This window comes from Lissotriton helveticus, chromosome 4_1, assembly GCF_964261635.1.
Source record: "Lissotriton helveticus chromosome 4_1, aLisHel1.1, whole genome shotgun sequence".
Classification (NCBI taxonomy): domain Eukaryota; kingdom Metazoa; phylum Chordata; class Amphibia; order Caudata; family Salamandridae; genus Lissotriton; species Lissotriton helveticus.
The window spans coordinates 577,717,123-577,735,046 of record NC_136063.1 but is presented as its reverse complement, the minus strand read 5'-3'; the positions used below and the strand labels follow the sequence as shown (position 1 = coordinate 577,735,046).

The window sequence follows — 17,924 nt, the reverse complement described above, 5'->3', positions numbered from 1 at the left end:
TCCTTACTGCTGGGCAGCGTCAATGAAGAAATCGGCACCCAGGGACGATGCATCGAAAATTCAGACACGCTGTGTCGATGCGGTGGCAGCGAAGCAGCCCCTGCATCGATTTCACAGCCGCAAAGCCGGCGATGTATCGATTCTTCAAGCCACGAAGCAGGAGCTGTGTTGCAGTCCGATCGGGTAACAGGACGTTGGTGACACGGTGCTTGGGATTCGGGCTTTGGTGATTTTTCAGCTGCACTGCAGGTGCTGTGTCGATTCTTCGGTCACATAGCTGTGATGAGTCAAGTTTTCAGCCACACGGCAGTGCTGTGTCTATTCATGGGATTTTTCACCAGTTCGCAATTCCAAGGGCCCAGGAACTGGATTCGGCACCATTTGGAAAGTCGGGGTTCTCAGAAGAAGAGACCAGGCACTGGAAGGTGAAGACTTCAATGACCCCGAGACTTCTCAACAGGAGGCAAGCATGCACAAACCCTTGAAGAACCTTTGAAGCAGGATTCAGAATGCAAAGTCCATACCTTTCAGTCCCAGAACAGAAGCAGCTAGCAGCAGGCCAGCACAACAAAACAACAGGCAGAGAGTCAGTCCCTCCTACAGCTTCCAGATCTTCTTCCTGGCAGAATGTCCTTCAGCCCAGAAGTGTTCAGAGGTCCAATACTTATACACCTTTCTGCCTTTCAAGTACGCATACTTCAAAGGAAAGTCTTTGTAGTGCACAAGACCCAGCCTTTTCCTGACCTGGCTCCAGACACACTACAGGGGGTGGAGACAGTTTGTATGAGGACTGACACAGCCCTATTCAGTTGTCAGTGTCAACTCTTCCCACCACTCTAGCTCAGGGAGGCCCATCAGCCTGGTGATGGCCCATCTGAATATGCAAGGCACACCTCAGCTCCCTTTGTGTGACTGTCTAGAGGGAAAGCACAAGACCCCAACTGTCACCAAGGCAGATGTGGATTCTATAGAGTCACAGAATGGTTAAGCAAGAAAATGCTCACTTTCTAAAAAAGCTTTTTGATCTCTGACTCCGTATCTCCCGCTCAGCGCCCCAATTTACTCGGCTGAAAATAAATACTGCCGCTCACCGTGACCATTGAGTCTCCATCTTGCTAGCCCGGACGGCAGCGACCTCACATGTGGACTACCGTAATTGAATCATAACCACTGCAAGAGACATCTACGTGCCCTCATGAGTGGACTATCATAATTAATTCATACTTCGGCATATGGCAACCTAAACGTAAAGACCGGAGACACCAGAGCTCTGGCTCGGCACCCCGTTATTTCTCATTCCAAGTCAGATGTCGTTCAATACGGTCTTCAAATAGTAGGTGCTCACACATCTTGTCCTGATGATGATCTAAATTTCATGAGATCTAATGCAGGTGACCACAGATAAACTTGACTCCCTTTTTATTATATAAATAAATGCATAAAGGAGTCTAAGCACCTTGTTGTTTTGAATTCCTGCATGTTTCAACCCTTCTCACTTACCACTGCATGCTTTCTTCACTTATTTGTGAGCACTGGATCATAATACACACCGAAAAATGTCTCAACAAATTGCAATGAATAAATCAATTGCATTACAACGTTAAGTATTGTCCTGCCTTTATACTTGCCTCTTGTGTATTACGTATTGTCTTTAAAAAAATCCTTAAGACCCTGGGTGATCTTAACACTCTTGGGATCATTTGGCCTAAGTGAACAACTGTTTATCCAACAAACAAACAAAACTTTCGAAAAGGGGCATTTTCAAACATGCAATTTAACAACCAATTTCTCCAAAAGATATATTTTTAAATTGTGAGTTCAGACACCCCAAACTCTAAATCTGTATCTGCTCCCAATGGGAAATTACACTTGAAAGTTATATCAAGGCAATCCCTATGTTACCCTATAGAAGGGATAGACCTTGCAATACTGAAAAACGAAATTAGCAGTGCTTCACTAATATGACACGTAACACACACCAGTACATGTCCTAACTTTTAACTACACTGCACCCTGCCCCTGGGGCTGCCTTGTGTCTACCTTATGGGTAACTTACTGTCATAAAAAGGGAGGGTTGGGCCTGGTAAGTGGGTGCACTTGCCAGGTCAAAATGGCAGTTTAAAACGCGCACACAGACACTGCAGGGGCAGATCTGAGACATATTTGCAGTGCTGCTCATGTGTGTGGCACAATCAGTGCTGTGGGCCCACTAGTAGCAATTAATTTAAAAGCCCTGGGCACACCTGATGCACTTTGCTATTATTATTATTATTATTATGTTTCTTATATAGCGCCTGAATCGACCCCCGAAGGGGTATCTCCGCACTTGCCTTGGGAACCCGTCCTGGCTTTTCCCTGTGAGATAGCCCCTACAGGGCATCCCCAAGGTGAAAGCCAGGCATCCCGCCGCAGGGGGGCCGTTGTGGAGATTAAGCAAGCTTAATGCCCAGAGTTGCAGAGTGTGAACCCATGATTAGGTCAGGCACCGAAGCGAGAATTATCGAGTCCATGGACATTTGAGCTCAAGACCCTGCCGCGTCGGGAATTGAACCCTGGTCCCGGGTCTGACCTCTGCTTCAGGGTCTGCCTGCTCTAACCAGTGAGCCACACTTCTCCACTTCTATGGACTTACTAGTAAATAAAATATGGCAATCATGTATAAACCAATCACCAATTTAATTTAGACAGAGAGTGTATGCACTTTAGCACTGGTCAGAATTGGTAAAGTGCCAAGAGTCCTAAAGACTACACAACAGTTCAGAAAAAATAGGAGGAAGAAGGCAAACAGTTTGGGGATAACCCTACCAAACGGGCCGGGTCCAACACCCATAATACGTGTATTTCTCTATATTTTTTTCATTTATATTTTTTATTGCACACGACTGGAGAGATTCCAGAATTAAAAAGGCGTATTTCCTTCAGACAAATTAGAACTCGAGTCAAAGTCTATCCTCGTTGAGAGCCGCCCAGGCAGCGAGAAGACCAAGTGCTCTTCTTGATGAGTTCCAGCAGATGGCGCAAACATATCGAGTCAGGTAGGACACATTTCTGTACCTGAGAAAAACGCCTCCCAGACCTGTCAGCCGCTCTTGGCTTGTTGATTACGGTAAATCGAAAAGACCGACACAGATGAGCAATATTCTGGTATCTGCTCATCTGTGTTGGGCTGGGACGGGGAGGCCTCACGAGGAGGTAATGGAGCCTCGTTCCCTGTCTGACAGTCACGAGCCACCCATCCCGAATGCCTCCTTTAAGGCAGAATACGTCGTTTCTTCCCCTGTCCACGCTGTGTCCTGGCTGGGAGTAGGTGTCTGAAGACGAAGGGAGCGCAGCCGGATATGGCCAAGCCTCTCCCTGGAGTAAGACGCCCATTATGGACAACACAAGTAGCTTCCCACTTCACAGGTCGGCAAACGGGCCTCTCGAGACGTGAAAGAGGCGTACATTTTTTTTAAACTCTGGACGCGTGTAAAGTGGCTTTAGTGACACTAACCATGACTATTTGCATAATACAATCGAAAGCAAATTGTTCTTTGGAACTTCGTGTTAATATCCACCCACTCAGTGGTCCATATTTAATGTACCTTAATGGAATAACACAATGGTATAATATTTACAGTGATTCAGGCGTATGCATTTCATGTTAACTCCGTTATATTTATTCATCACTGTCCTGCAACTGATACGATGAAGCTGAGTATACACCTTTTTGAGGTAAGTTATTCTGGATGTTCATTACCTGAGTATACTGAGTTTCTATAATACACAAATACTTATGCATAAAGTTGCCGACATGGCTAGTTTGGAAGTCGATGAGGTTAGGGTGTGTGTACCAAGGTGTCCTATAAGTAACATTAACACCATAGGACCCTGTTTTTGCAAGGGGGACACCATTTCAATAAAATTGTGTCGTTTTTGAATTTTGAACCAAAACGTAACCTTCTAATAATTAAGGGATTTGTGACATACCAATACTCTCTTTGCTTATTTGTTTGCTTATTTGAACATTGGTCATAAGGGTACCATACCCAGATGATAATTTTGCCTGATGTTTTCAATAATTACTTATCTATGAGCTAATGCACTTACAGATCGGACAGTATACCGTTGAAATGAGTATTTGACGAGATATTAGCAAATGCACGGGCTCAGTGCTCTTAGACTATAATGGAACATTTATGGAAGTTGATGAATTGCATGGTCATAATTTTGCATAATGTTAGAATTTAAATTAAGTGCTAACATAATCATTATTATATATTTTTCCATTATGTTAAAGATATCTTTTACTTTTGGCACATCCATACTTCGTTTTCAACAGTTTATTGGGGTCAGATGTGTATTTTTCACAATTTGTTCCATTCTTTTTTTTTTTTTATTAGTTTTTATTATTGCAAGATACGACAGTAACCATTACAATTCTGTTCCATAATGCAGTTCATTTTTTAACAGTATAGTACCACTGATATCTTTTTAAGAAATAAACATAAATAAAAGAATACAGTAGTAGAATAGAGGTATGGGAACAAATCGAGGCTTAGAAACAAAAGTACATTTTGACACAAAACTTTAAGAGGATAAAAAGAAAAAGAAAAGAAAAAGAGGTATTAGAGACCTGTCCCCCCTTCTTGCCCTTCAAAAAAGTGTTTCCAGATCTTTTCTTTTCTAATAAGGGCTTTTGGACCTCTAAATTTGGCTAGTGAAAGTTCCATGGTTCTGATTTCGTAAACCAAAGCGAGCCAATCCGCTGCCTTAGGGGGTTCTTTAGATATCCATGCCCTAGCTATAGTTAGTCTTGCGCATGCTAGCAAAATCGTTATAAGATCCTTATTGGGGCTATTAGTATCCTGGATGTCTAATAAAACCAGTTGTACTGTAAGCTCCGGTATAGTTATCTGATTAGTTCTACAATGGTCGGATATACTGTTCCAAAAAATGGAGAATGCTGGAAAGAAAATAACATATGTTCAACTCCTGCCGCAACTGCGTTGCATTTAGCACACATAGATTTATCTGAAATTGCAGGCGCGCAAGTTATAGTGAGTCCAACTAACTATAACGTGGGAATTTCAATGGTTTTATGTCAGTAAAATTTCCAGCTAACTATAACTGGTGTCAAACCTATGGTTTTTTCCGTGAATTTAATAGGTTTTTTAAATGCTAATTCCTAACTATAACTGCTGTGAAACCTATGGTTTTTTCAGTGAATTTCATAGGTTTTGTAAATGCTAATTCATAACTATATATAGGGCCTCAAACCTATGTTTTTTTCAGTGAATTTCAAAGGTTTTTTAATAGCAAATTTCTATAGCTATGAAATATAATATTTTTTATAATGAATCCTATATTGTATATTTATGTAATACTATTTTTTTTATGTATATTGTTCATGTTTATTTTTAAAAACATTTTTTTTTTGCCCTGGAGCGCTCCCGGCGCGCGTACCGGTGAGCGCACCGGTAAGCGCAGTCTTGCGGCGCGCCCCGGTGCGCATACCGGTGAGCGTCCCGTTAGCGCTATTGCCGCGAACAAAAACATCATCGTGACGTATCGCGTAGCCGCATGATGCGTCTTATGACGCACGGCGTAAGCGCACCCGGAAGCGCCCGAGCGCATACGATCGCGCAACGTACGCGCCCCCGGGCGCGCCCCGGGGCGCGTAGCGTAAGCGCGTCGGGTCATGTGACCTGAAAATAACACTTTTCATTGGTTCAGAACAGTTTTTTTTCCAAATGATGAAAGCCCCCACCCTTTTTCCTCATTCTCACTTTGTACTTTGACTGAGAAAGACCTGTTTCTAGGAAGTGAGAAATGGCTACAGTAGCAGCAGCAGCAGGAGCATCTCAACCACCACCCCCACCACCACCACAAGGACCACCACAACACCACAGTGGTGGTGAAGAAGAAGAGGAGGAGGATGAGGAGATGCAGTTCCTGCCTGAAGATGAAACCTCCAATAATCCCAAGGAGCACTTTGTGTGGGAGTTTTTTAAAATCCCAAGGGGACTAAAGAAAGTAAATGCTCCAAAAGTGACATGTCTCATCTGTGGCACTGTACTTTCCAGGGGGAACCCTGCAAAAAAGTATTCATTTGGCAACCAAACCATGATTCGCCATATGCAACGCAAGCACCCAAACAACTATGCTGTGGCAGAGGTCAGAGAACTGACAAGAAACCCTCCCCAATCTTCTCCCAGCACCTCCCAAAGAAAACAACCCACTCCATCGAGTCCAGAGACAAGGGAAATGGTCCCAAATATCCAACCCCAGTTTAGAGATTATAAAATAGTTTGTAAATTTTGCGGGACTACAATTTGCTATGGAGAGCAAAGTATCAAACTGATCAACCATGCTGGAGACAACCACAAATGCAAAAAGAATCCTTAATTTTTTCCTGATTTTTTTTGCTCCAGTTGAGCTGTTTACAATTCCCTGTTTTTTGTTTGTCCCCATAAAAATTAGAAAAAAAATATAAAATTGTTCATAAAAGCCAAAAAAAGTAAAAAATGTTAAAAAAACAATAAAAAATATAAAACAAAAAGAATAAAAAAAACAGTTCTTTTTAGAACTACCTCCAATTTATAAAAAATGCTACATTTTTTAAAAACATCTGTCATTCTTTTTTTCTCCAGGGTACGCTCCCCGGTACGCTCCCTGGTGTGCGTACCGGGCGCTCCCCCCGCGAAAATCGAATTAAAAAATTTTTTTTTTTGCCCCGGGGGGCCCTTTTATGGCCCCAACATCAGACTTAGGGGGTCAGGGGTGTCTACCCTGCCCCCTTTTGGTCATTTCCCCCTTTGTTTTTGCCACCTCTTGTGTCTCGATCCTACCGAGACACAAGATGGCGGCCGCTCCGGACTGTTTGGAATGTTGACAGACACCCGAGAGCCAATCAGCTTTCCGCTCGCGAACTCGCGTAGCGCGCGCCCCGGTGCGCGTACCGGGGCGCGCATATAGATATATATATTTTTTTTAACCAAAATTACTCAAAATCCACTGGAGCACATATTTTGAGACATAGCAAAGGCACATCGGGCTACCGGTCCCTACAATTTTGCCAAGTTTGGTGGAAATCCATTCAGCCGTTCGGGCTAAAAGTGAGTCCAACCGCCCTATGGAAAACACGTTTTGGGACCCCCCTTTTATCTCGACCCCCGCTTGACGAATCCCCCCCAAACGTTCAGGGAAGGAGCGGAGCGGAGCTGGCCATTTTCTTGGAGAAATTCAGCCAATTCCGTCCATCAACGCCTAAGTTATTCCCAATAGAATGTTGCAGATTTCCTATGGAAAACGATCCTAACTATAAATACCTACTGGCGACCGCCAGTAGGTAATATATATATATATATATATATATACACCTAAGTGCATTGATGAATCAGTGGGTGTATGAGTGTCTGTATGGATAATTTAGTGGGTGCGTGACTGTATAAGTGAGTGATTATACGTGTTTCAGTGAATGTATGGGTGAGTAACTCATTTGTGTGAATGTCTGTGTCAGTCTGTCAGTTGGTGTGTAAGTGGCTGTATGAGTTAGTAAGTAGGTACATGAGTGGCTGAATGGTTTACTGATAGATTGTCTTAGTACCTGTATGGGCGTATGAGTGTCTGTGTGGGTGGTTGAGGGTCAGTGGCTGTATGCATTCATGAGTGCGTCTGTGAGGGGCTATATGGATGAGTGAGTGTGCATATGGATGTGTCGGTGAGTGAATGGATGTGTCAGTGGTATATACGAAAGTAACTGCATATGTGAAATGCAGCATACTGGAGTGTTGGAGTATATAAGTGACTGTGTTTGTGAGTGAGTGATTGTGAGAGTGGCTGTATGGGTGAGTGTGTGCTTGTGCCAGTGACTCTATATGTGAGTGAGTATGTGTTAATATCTGTATAAATACGTAAGTTGGTTTGTGCATACTGTACAGGTGAGTAAGTAGATATGATTGAGACTATGGGTGAGCGAGCAGGTGTATGACTAGCTCTATGGGTGACTGAGAGTGTGAGTGGCTGTATGGGTGTATAAGTGGATATATCAGGGGCTGTTGTAGTGAGTGAGTTGGTGTATGAGTGGCTGTATGGGTGATTGAGTGGATGTGTGTGTAGACTTATGAATTAGTGAGTGGGTGTGTACACCATGGTATGGTTGTGTCAATGGTTTTGAGAATGGCAGTTTGGAAGTTGGATGGGTGAATGAAAGGTTAGTGTGAGTGGGTGTGTGAGAGATTCTGTAGATGATGTAATCAGTGATTTCATCTGTGATGTCACTGACCATGTCATTAGTTATATAATATGTGAGGTCATAAGCAGTGCATTGCGGGGGCGCGAGTTATGGATAGCCCAGCTTACTATAAGTGCTGAATTTCTATGTTTTTGTATGAGTGAAATGTCAGCCTAACTATGACGGCCCTGTAACCTTTATATACATGTATATATATATATATATATGAAAGAGAGATCCCAACCTGTCAATGGACGACAGGCAACAGCAGGGTGCAGACCTCAGGACGCCACAACAAACGGCCAAAGTTGCTCACAGATAAATCAGCTCAAGTGAGTATGCAGGAAAACGTTTTATTACTGAATGACGCGTTTTGCTCCACAAGGGAGCTTGTTCACATACAGACACTCAGGGAAAAATAAAAGTATATATACACAACATAAGGAGGGGCTAAATTCAGGGAACACGCCGAAAAAAAAAAAAAAAAAGGGAAATAAAAAAAAGTGCACAAAAGAATGCTATTGTAAAATATAAGCGCATGACAGTAAAGAATGGACATAAACAAATTGAATTGACAGTGGCAAAATAAACAATTAATAACAATGTATAACGTAGGTATAAATATAAGAGTCTGACACATGGTGGTAAATTAGAACATGGAAATAAATGGCCAAAATAGCTCAGAAAACAGACTAAAATAGTCAGATGCTCAAATAAAAGAAACACAATGAGCAACAGGCAAATGTAATGGCATGGTGCCAGAATTACAATTTAGTGCTGAAAAAGGAGCAGTAAAGAGCAATTATGAGCCAACAATATTGAATAAACCAAATATGTCAGAAGCATCAAGACATAGTGTCGTGAATGAAGATAACCACATTGCTGTTAGAAAATGGAGAACTGCCACATCAGCTGAAAAGCACAACAATCATATAAGTCATGCAAAAAAAAGTGCTAAACATAAGAAACACATGTACCTAAAATAATCTGAAAAGTGGTATAGAAAAATAGAGGACAGAAAGAGGGCCCAACCGAAAAATTATGTTAAAAAAGAAAAAGAAAAAAGGAAAGCAAGAGAAATTAGTTGCGAGGCAAAAAGATAGGTACAGGAGAGAGCAAGGGTTAAATAAACACCAATGCTAAATCAGAGACTACCATAAATCAGATACAAAAATCATCAGAACAGATGACAATTAGATCCAGGCCACTGGATGACGCAGTTACTTGAACAAGAACCAATGTAATCACAGTCTAGGAAAGGGACAGAAAATAACCAAGACCTGAACCAATAACAGGATGAAAATTAGAGGAAACTTTTCAAATCCTCCGTCAGATTTAAACCGTTGGGGGCCTTAGTATCGAGTGACATGATAAGCTGGGATTCACGTTGTCTCAATAGTTTCTCGCGGTCACCACCGCGGCTCGGTTGAGGTACCGAACATAGGACAGTATATTGAAGATCTTTCAGTTTTTTCTCATGCACTGCCTCAAAATGTCTAGCCACAGGGTAATTACTGTCACTGTTAACAATAGCTCTAATGTGTTGCAGTATTCTTTGATGAACAGGCAGCTTAGTGCTACCAATGTACTCCAAGTTGCAAGTACATTTGAGCTTGTAAACAACGAACTCAGATCTGCAAGTTAAATATTCATTAATCAGGATGGGTACATCACTGAACGCAGTAACATATTGAGTCGTGTTGGTGGCAAAATTACAGGCACGGCAAGATGTGCATTTAAAAAGGCCCATTTTGTTGATTTTACTGATTTTAGGTGGATTTTCAGGTGCTGCTCTATCCAGAGCATCACGCATGGAGGGCGCACGTCTGAATGTGATAGTGGGTGTTTCAGGTAACAATGGGCCCAGAATAGAGTCAGTCAAGATAATGGGCCATTCAGTACCAATGATGCGCCTAATCTTACGCTCCTGAGAGCAGAAAGTAGTGATCAATCTGACTGTACACTGAGAGGTATTCCGTATGTTATTGATACTAGCAGTGGTGGAGTCACTAGATGTGAGGAGTGAAGCACGATCCACTGATAAAGCTTTAACTAAAGCTTGATCAAGAATAGTTCTGGAATAACCTCTCTTTATGAAGCGCTGTCTAGATTCCTCAAGGCATGTAGTCAAAGAGTCTTGATCACTGCAAATTCTGTGAATTCTAATGAATTCACCGTAAGGAATGCTGCGAATGGTATGAGTCGGATGTGAACTGCGCGCATGCAAGATAGCATTGCCCGCAGTGCTTTTACGATGCAGTTTGGTTTCAAGTTTGTTATCTTTAACAAACAAATGCACATCAAGGAATTCTGCTTCATTCACACTTACATTAGCAATGAATTTCAGATTGAGTGAGTTGATATTACAATCAGATACAAATGAAAGGGCTTCATCCTCTGTACCCTTCCAAATGATGCAGATGTCATCAATGTAGCGCCAATAATGCGCGATGTGAGATGACCAATGTGCGTGTGCGGTTCTGAGCTCGTGTTCCTCCCACCAACCCACATGAAGACATGAGTAGCTGGGGGAAAAACACGAGCCCATCGCTACACCATGCAATTGGTGATAGGTGTTATTCTGGAAGCGAAAAAAATTGGAGGTTAGGCACAATCTGATCATGGCAATGAGCATAGAGTTGTGTTCTCTGAAACAAATAGCACGTGTATTTAGATAGTATTGACATGCATTGATACCATGGTGATGATTGATCGAGGTACAAAGTGATTCAATGTCCAAAATTAAAAACAAAAAATCACTGCACCAGTGAACAGTTAGGATCTTGGTTAAAAAGTCTGTAGTATCTTTCAAGTAAGAAGGAAGACTTGCGACATGGGACTGAAGAAAAAAGTCCACATACTTGGAGATATTCTCAGTCATACTCCCAATGGCCGATATGATGGGGCGACCTGGCGTAGGGGTGATAAGTTTATGCACTTTGGGCAGGAAATATAAACAAGGTGTTACAGGATGGTCTTTAGTAAGATAATTGCATTCCTCCTTGGTTATAAGATGGAGTCTTTTCCAAGTATTCAATTGCTTGCGTATCTGGTTTTGACTTTGAACCATAGTGAATTGTGATGACAAAATGTAGCAGGTTGAGTCAGATAAATGTCTCTGAGCTTCCTCAATGTAATCTGATGTCTTCCATAGAACAGTATTACCGCCCTTATCGGCACTCTTAACAATCACATTGTGGTTGGATTTAAGTTTGTTGATTAACAAGTTGTATTGCTGGTCATTATATTTCAATTGTCTGTGTTTACCCAAGGTCGATCTATTCAGGGCTTTGAGTTCAATGATGACCCGATCACTAAATATATCCACAGCATCACGAGGCATCAGTGGAAAAAATGTCGATTTGGGTTTGAAGGGTGTCGGTACTGTTCGATTTACATTGACCACCTGGCTGACAGTGGGAACAGGTTGAGAGGAGTCATCAAAGGCTAGGTCATACAGATTCTGCAGGCCAGTAATGTCATGTACTTGGAGCTGAGGTGCCATATTGGAAGGAATTTCACTTGTCACACCCTGTTGGCGCCTAGCCTCAAGTTTAAAGTATGTGATTAATTTGATCTTCCTGACAAATTTATACAGATCTATCCGAGTTTGATTGTAGGAAAATCTGTTGGGTGGACAATATGAGAGGCCAAGAGATAATAGCTGTTCTTCCGCCTTGGAGATAACAGTATCAGTGAGGTTAATGACAGTATTATCAACAGAGTCAATTGCTTGCGCCAGTTCCTGTTGGTTCTTGCTTGCGAAGTATTTCTGTTTGTGAATCCTCCGCCTTGAGCGCCTGCGCTGGCTGACTGATTGCCGGCCTGGTTTTGAGGATTCCGGGAGCGCAGGGAATAGCGCCGGTCCTCGTTCACAAAACCCAATTCCTCCACCACCGTGTAGTTTTTGCCTATGCTGGAGGTGATTGAGGATGTTGAGGCACCTTCGTCCTCACTGTTAGAGGTTAGTGAATTAATTGACAGAATATCGCTGTTGTCAATGGGTAAACCTGAGACTTGATTGGTGGCGGTAGTTTGACCGCCCGCTGGCTTGCCGCTCTTGGATAGTGCTTTGCGTTTCAAATTGTCATACTTCCTTGAGAAAGTGAAAATTCTGCCAGTAGCGTAATCGTTTCTGTCCCTGGCAAACTTGGTGATTTTCCGCTCTATTATGGTGTCCTCCAATTTTTTAATGCGGATTTCAATCTCAGATTTGCTTTTGGCTATGAAATCAGTTTCTCCAGTAGCCTCCAATAATGCTTGTACTCTGTCAATTTCTGTCAGCAGTTTATTGCGGTCAGATATATATATATATATGTATGTGTATATATATATATATCTATATATATCTATATATATATCTTCCTCCTCGTTGTCCATCGAATGAGGGCACCACTCCATACCAATCCGTTTTAACACGAAACTGTATTAAGGAAACCAGCATTTTTAATCTGCTGCAAACACTCTTTCCCGACGTGTTTCGGAGTCCTTTCTTCTCCTTCATGGGGTTTACTGACATTTCGCAGGGCCCCCAAACCCTTCCTTTTATCGTTATTTACAGCTCCTCCCCGGTGAGTATTTACACAATGGCACGCTGGGAGTCGTAGTGTTTTGAGCAATTATTCACCCACCAGTGGGTCCTGTTTATAGACATGATTGATTTACTGTGGATCCCCATGGAAAAACTCAGATTTTAAACCATGTGGATATTTTTACCTAAGGCATTTGAGTGTATTTGCATTCACTCTCCAAACAAGGAATTCCCAATTCAAAATGGCCGAATCCGTTTTGTATGTCTTGAGGGGGCACTGTTGACTTTGTCCCTTGTTGCTGTCCACAGCGGATACGGGACTTACAGGTGTGTGCGATTTGAGTTTATTATATATATGTGCCTTCAAAAGGGAGCTGTTTTTGACAAGATCCTTCAGATTCGAACTTTGGACTATGCTGGTATGCGACATTGCACCAGTCAGTTAATTTGCATGTCAATGGCATACATTTGGACTATTTAATCTTGACTTAAAGATACTAATCAACTTTATATTTTGTCAAATCTGCACAATTTCTAATGTGTGCACTTATCACTATCGCAAATAAATATTTTAATAACTTAATACCTAACAGCGCGACATGTCACGCTGGACTTTTCAAAATGGCTTCTGGTTTGCGTAAAATACAGCGCGACACAATAGATATTTTTAAAATTGCAATTTTGGGTCTTCACGACCGAGCCCCAAATAAATGCGACGTGACTGCTCCCTTATGGACAAGCTTTATGCAAGCTGCTTCGTGATTGAACCCATGTTAATGTGAGCGGCAAACAAAACAGTTTTTTATACAAAGTGATTCAAAATATTGCCCAACCATAACTGTTTGGGCTCCTGCGAGCGAGCAGCACATGAGAGTGAATGGCGTGATTTTAAATCAAGTTATAGACTCACGAGATTATGCCACAACGATACCATGACATTTTCAGCCTTTGCTATCACATTGTTTTTGTGCACACTCAGATTAGCCGATTTGGCGAGATCCTAGAATATTTCGTGTGGGGTGGTGGCCTGAACTATTTCCACTTAATGTTTTGTCGGAAATGTCTCAATGGATATGAGACTTAAAGAGGTTTGCTTCCACACATGCCCTTATGAAATGTGCTTATAACAGAACAACCAGGAACATGACATTTTTGCCTTTTGTTATCACATTGCTTTCTTGCATATTTACATTAGCCGATTTCGCGAGTTCCTAGAATATTCTGTGCGTGGTGGTGGCCTTAACTATTTCCATTTAATGTTTTGCCCGACATTTCTGAATGGACATGAGACTTAAAGAGGCATGTCTCAAAACATGCCCTTTTGAAATGTTTTTATAATAGAATGACATGCCCTAATGCTTACGTGTATATTTCTATGGGCAGCTGATTCTGTTTTTCTATTTCGGTTATGGATTTGGGGTGACCATACCCTTATTGCATATTAGCGCCTACAACTTACAGTAGTGGAGCTTCCTTTTTTTCTTACTAAGGTATGTCCAGAATTATTTTTCTACCATTTTGTTGAATACTTTTAAACGATTATGAGACTAGCATAGGTCTTCCTCTATACACTTTTGCATTATAGGTGTTCAGACTTGCATAATGAAATTATACTTTGCATTGAGTTATTGCAGTGCATATTTTACTTATAGTCGATCTAATATTATTATTTTGGTTACAGATCTTGGGTGACTATACCTTCTCGTACATCTATATCTACAATTCATAAGAGTGGTGTACTCTCTCACACTGAGGTATGTTGATTACCGTGAACCATAGGATTATGCACTGTTCTAAATTAATTTCCTATCGGTGAGGAATATTACTAAAAAATATAAATACACTTCCTTTTAGAAATAATATTTTTGTCAAGGCACTCCAGCAACACACGAATTGACTTTGTGTATTGTCACTGTGGATTACATAAAAACACAAACAGGTATGCCTGATAAATTGGAATTCTATATGGATATAAAGTAATGTATGAATTATTCATTTTGAAGTACTAGGAAACAATTACATTAGATAATTGTAAGTGTTTTGATACATATTTTGAAATGTTGTGTTTTGTAACATGGTTAGAATATTACAAATTATGTTTTCACTCATACATAATAACAATGTATATTTGTTGCATACAGGCCTGTTCTTTTTTTCTTTCAGATGGACATATGATAGAATATGCTTTTGTTATGTATAATTCATGTCTTATCTCCTATTGGTATAATGATCTCCCTGCTTCATATGTATCAAAGAGATGTCTCCCCATAAATGAATTGCATATGCTGTATAGTTCAATCTCCACAACAAAAGTTACTCTTTTGGATGCTTTGATTGCAAATTCAACTCATGGAATTTTTTTGTGGTTTGCACATATTTGTAAAATGTAGATATTAATGTTTGTTTTGTATGTGTTAACAAAAGGTGTACATGTAAATATTAATGTATGTTTTATATGTATTTTATAGCCTTGAAGAAGTCCTGTTGGGATGAAACGCGCCGCGTCGGCTATGAATCTTGTATTGTGTTTTTAACAAATGAAGTCTGAAGAATAATAACACAAAAGAATAAAGGAATAACTTTTCTAGTATTTCAAAGACTCACTGGATTCATTTGGGAGACCTTTTTCGTTTTGCAATCATCTATTATTATATATTACTATACATCTTGAAACTGTATTTATTTAAAAGTGTGTGCTGAGCTAACTTGTTTCTGATATTATAGTGAGGTTGAGATTTTACATGCAGAAAACAATAACAATTTAACTGTTATAGTTTGAGTTATTTCAAGTAACTATAACATGTGCCCTTAGGTAACCAGGCACAGTTTTCTCATCAATAATTTTACTGCAAATGTTACAGTGATAATATCAGTGATGTCGTAGAAGATGTCAGGAGTGATGTAATATCTGGGGAAAATAGCAGTGCATGGCAAGGGCAGGAGTTATAGTTACCTTAGGGCACGAGTTATAGTTACTTGAAATAACTCTAATTATAATAGCTGAATTTCTGTTCTATATACATATTCCAAAGGTGTGGCACGCTTGACGTCATATTGAAGTAATAAAAAATGTACTACCTAAAGCATGTCCTTTAGAAATGATAAAAATTAAAGGATCTCATTCCCATATAAATTATGGTTAAGGCTGTACAATACTAAATTGAGGACATATTTTCTGAGTTCTCAAATCGTGAACAAAGCACTTTCAAATTATTTGTTATCTCAATGTTATTTTTATCTTGTTGATCATTTGATTATATGTTGCACTTAGGGGAGAGAATGTGGCATTACGGCCAGAGCTGCAGACTTTGCAACTGGGGAACAAGGTGTAAGTTTCGGCATCTTCTCGACATCCTGTGATTCTGGGCAAATTACTTAGGGCCTGATTATAATTTTGGAGGTGCAGGAGCTCGCTGCCATGCCACTGCCCCGCTCCCACACCACCAAAGCTCACCGCTGCCCGCCCACCAGATTATAGGTACTTTTTGTAGTCTGGCAAGCGGTCCTTTGGCATTCCCACGGTGGTGCCTTTCAACAAGGCAACGCAAAGGGAACGTCACAGGCTGTTGCGGCACGCATGTACTGTTAAGTCCATGCCGTGCAGGTACATGGGGTGCATGCACACAGGGGGACACACCATCTGCTATCCCCAGGCCCAAGGCACAATGGGACCATGTAGGGCCCCCTTTTTGTTTCCTCACCCCCGTGAAAAATGAGGTGCCGAGGAAACTCCGAATAAGCTTGGCAATGCCGCAGTAGCGCCAAGTATATTGCGGCCTCAGGACTGCAGCACCACTATACCTGGCGGGTGCAGCAGTCCACTCACGGTCCAGCCACTGCACTTGTAATGTGGTGGTCAGACCACTGATGCTGTGGTCCACGACTGCCACTGCACCTACACCACAGGTTCAGCAGTTCTATTTTCATGCCAAGTTTGGTGTAATTCCATTCAGCCTTTTTTTCTCTGTACCAGAAACAGAGATTAGTACAGGAGTTAAAGTAGGAAAAGTCACTTTTTAAATCACACTTCCCCTATTGATAGATCTGCACAAATCTTGCAATGCCAAACCCAAATTGGATGAACTTGTTTTTTTGCAAAGTATCGTACAGATTCAGAAAACAGCACCAAAGATATTTACAAGAAAATGATTTAAAAGATGCTTATAATTGTCTGCGACTATATAAAAAGCATCTCTAGAATTTGAAAAGGAAGGGAAACATAGATATTCCTATGAATTTATTTCCTAGCCAAGGACACAGGTTCACAATACAGGGCACAGTGGTGGCGAGAGAGAGGTCAACCAACACTGCGCCTACTTAGTGTGCGTCACAGCAGAATGTTGCTCTTCGAAGGAGGTATTGTAATGCAGCACTTTAGCTCTCGCTCTTCATAGTGAGGGTCAACCTCTCAGATGTTGTGATGCGTTTCTTGTGCACTCAAGAAATATTCTGAAGGTCAGAATCTTCAGTCACAATACAGCTGGAATGTCCATTACATAACAGAATCTCATTTAGGGGAGAGGCCTCACTTAACTAAGTGCTGATATACGTGGATATCAAATTTCTTTAGGTCAATTAATGAAAAAAAAGTGTATTTCAGGAAGGTGACTGGAAATGTTATTAGAAAAATGCAGGGTCCTTTATTTAATTAAGCTCCTTCCTTTTTACAGGCGGCAATAAATTAATATACAACTCACAGGAAATATGAAGGTTATTTTGCTTAATTTCCAGGATGATAATATGGCATTTGAGATTCTCAGGTACCTGAATCTGAATTAGCACCCGACATCAGTCGCTGCCAGCATGACTGGCCGGTGGGGGTCGGGGATTGCCCAGGGAGGGAGCTCCTTCCATGCCTTGCAGCAGGACCGCCAACCCGCCCCCAACCAAACTCTTCTGCTTTCTTGCAGTGCAAGAAGCAGAAACATATAATGGTATTCATAATACCATTTTATGTTTCAGCTTCTCCCACTGTGAGAAAGCAGTGGGGCGATGCTCCTCCGCCCACTTGGAGGAGCCGCCCCATGCCCGACATAGAATGAGGATCTCAGTTGTCAGCTCTGTCTGTTCTCTTTCCTGAGATTGATTCCACTGTCCCATCTAATCTGCAGAGTGAATCAGGGAAAAGCAGCATTTCCTACAACCAACACAATTTCTTGTCGTTTTTGAGGAAGAACT

General features: G+C 41.3%; 1 protein-coding gene across 2 annotated transcripts in view; it reads right to left on the bottom strand.

Moving 5' to 3' along the window:
- Positions 1-17,924, bottom strand: part of CPA6 (carboxypeptidase A6) — a 919,575-nt gene that overhangs the window by 377,740 nt on the left and 523,911 nt on the right. The window lies entirely within an intron of this gene.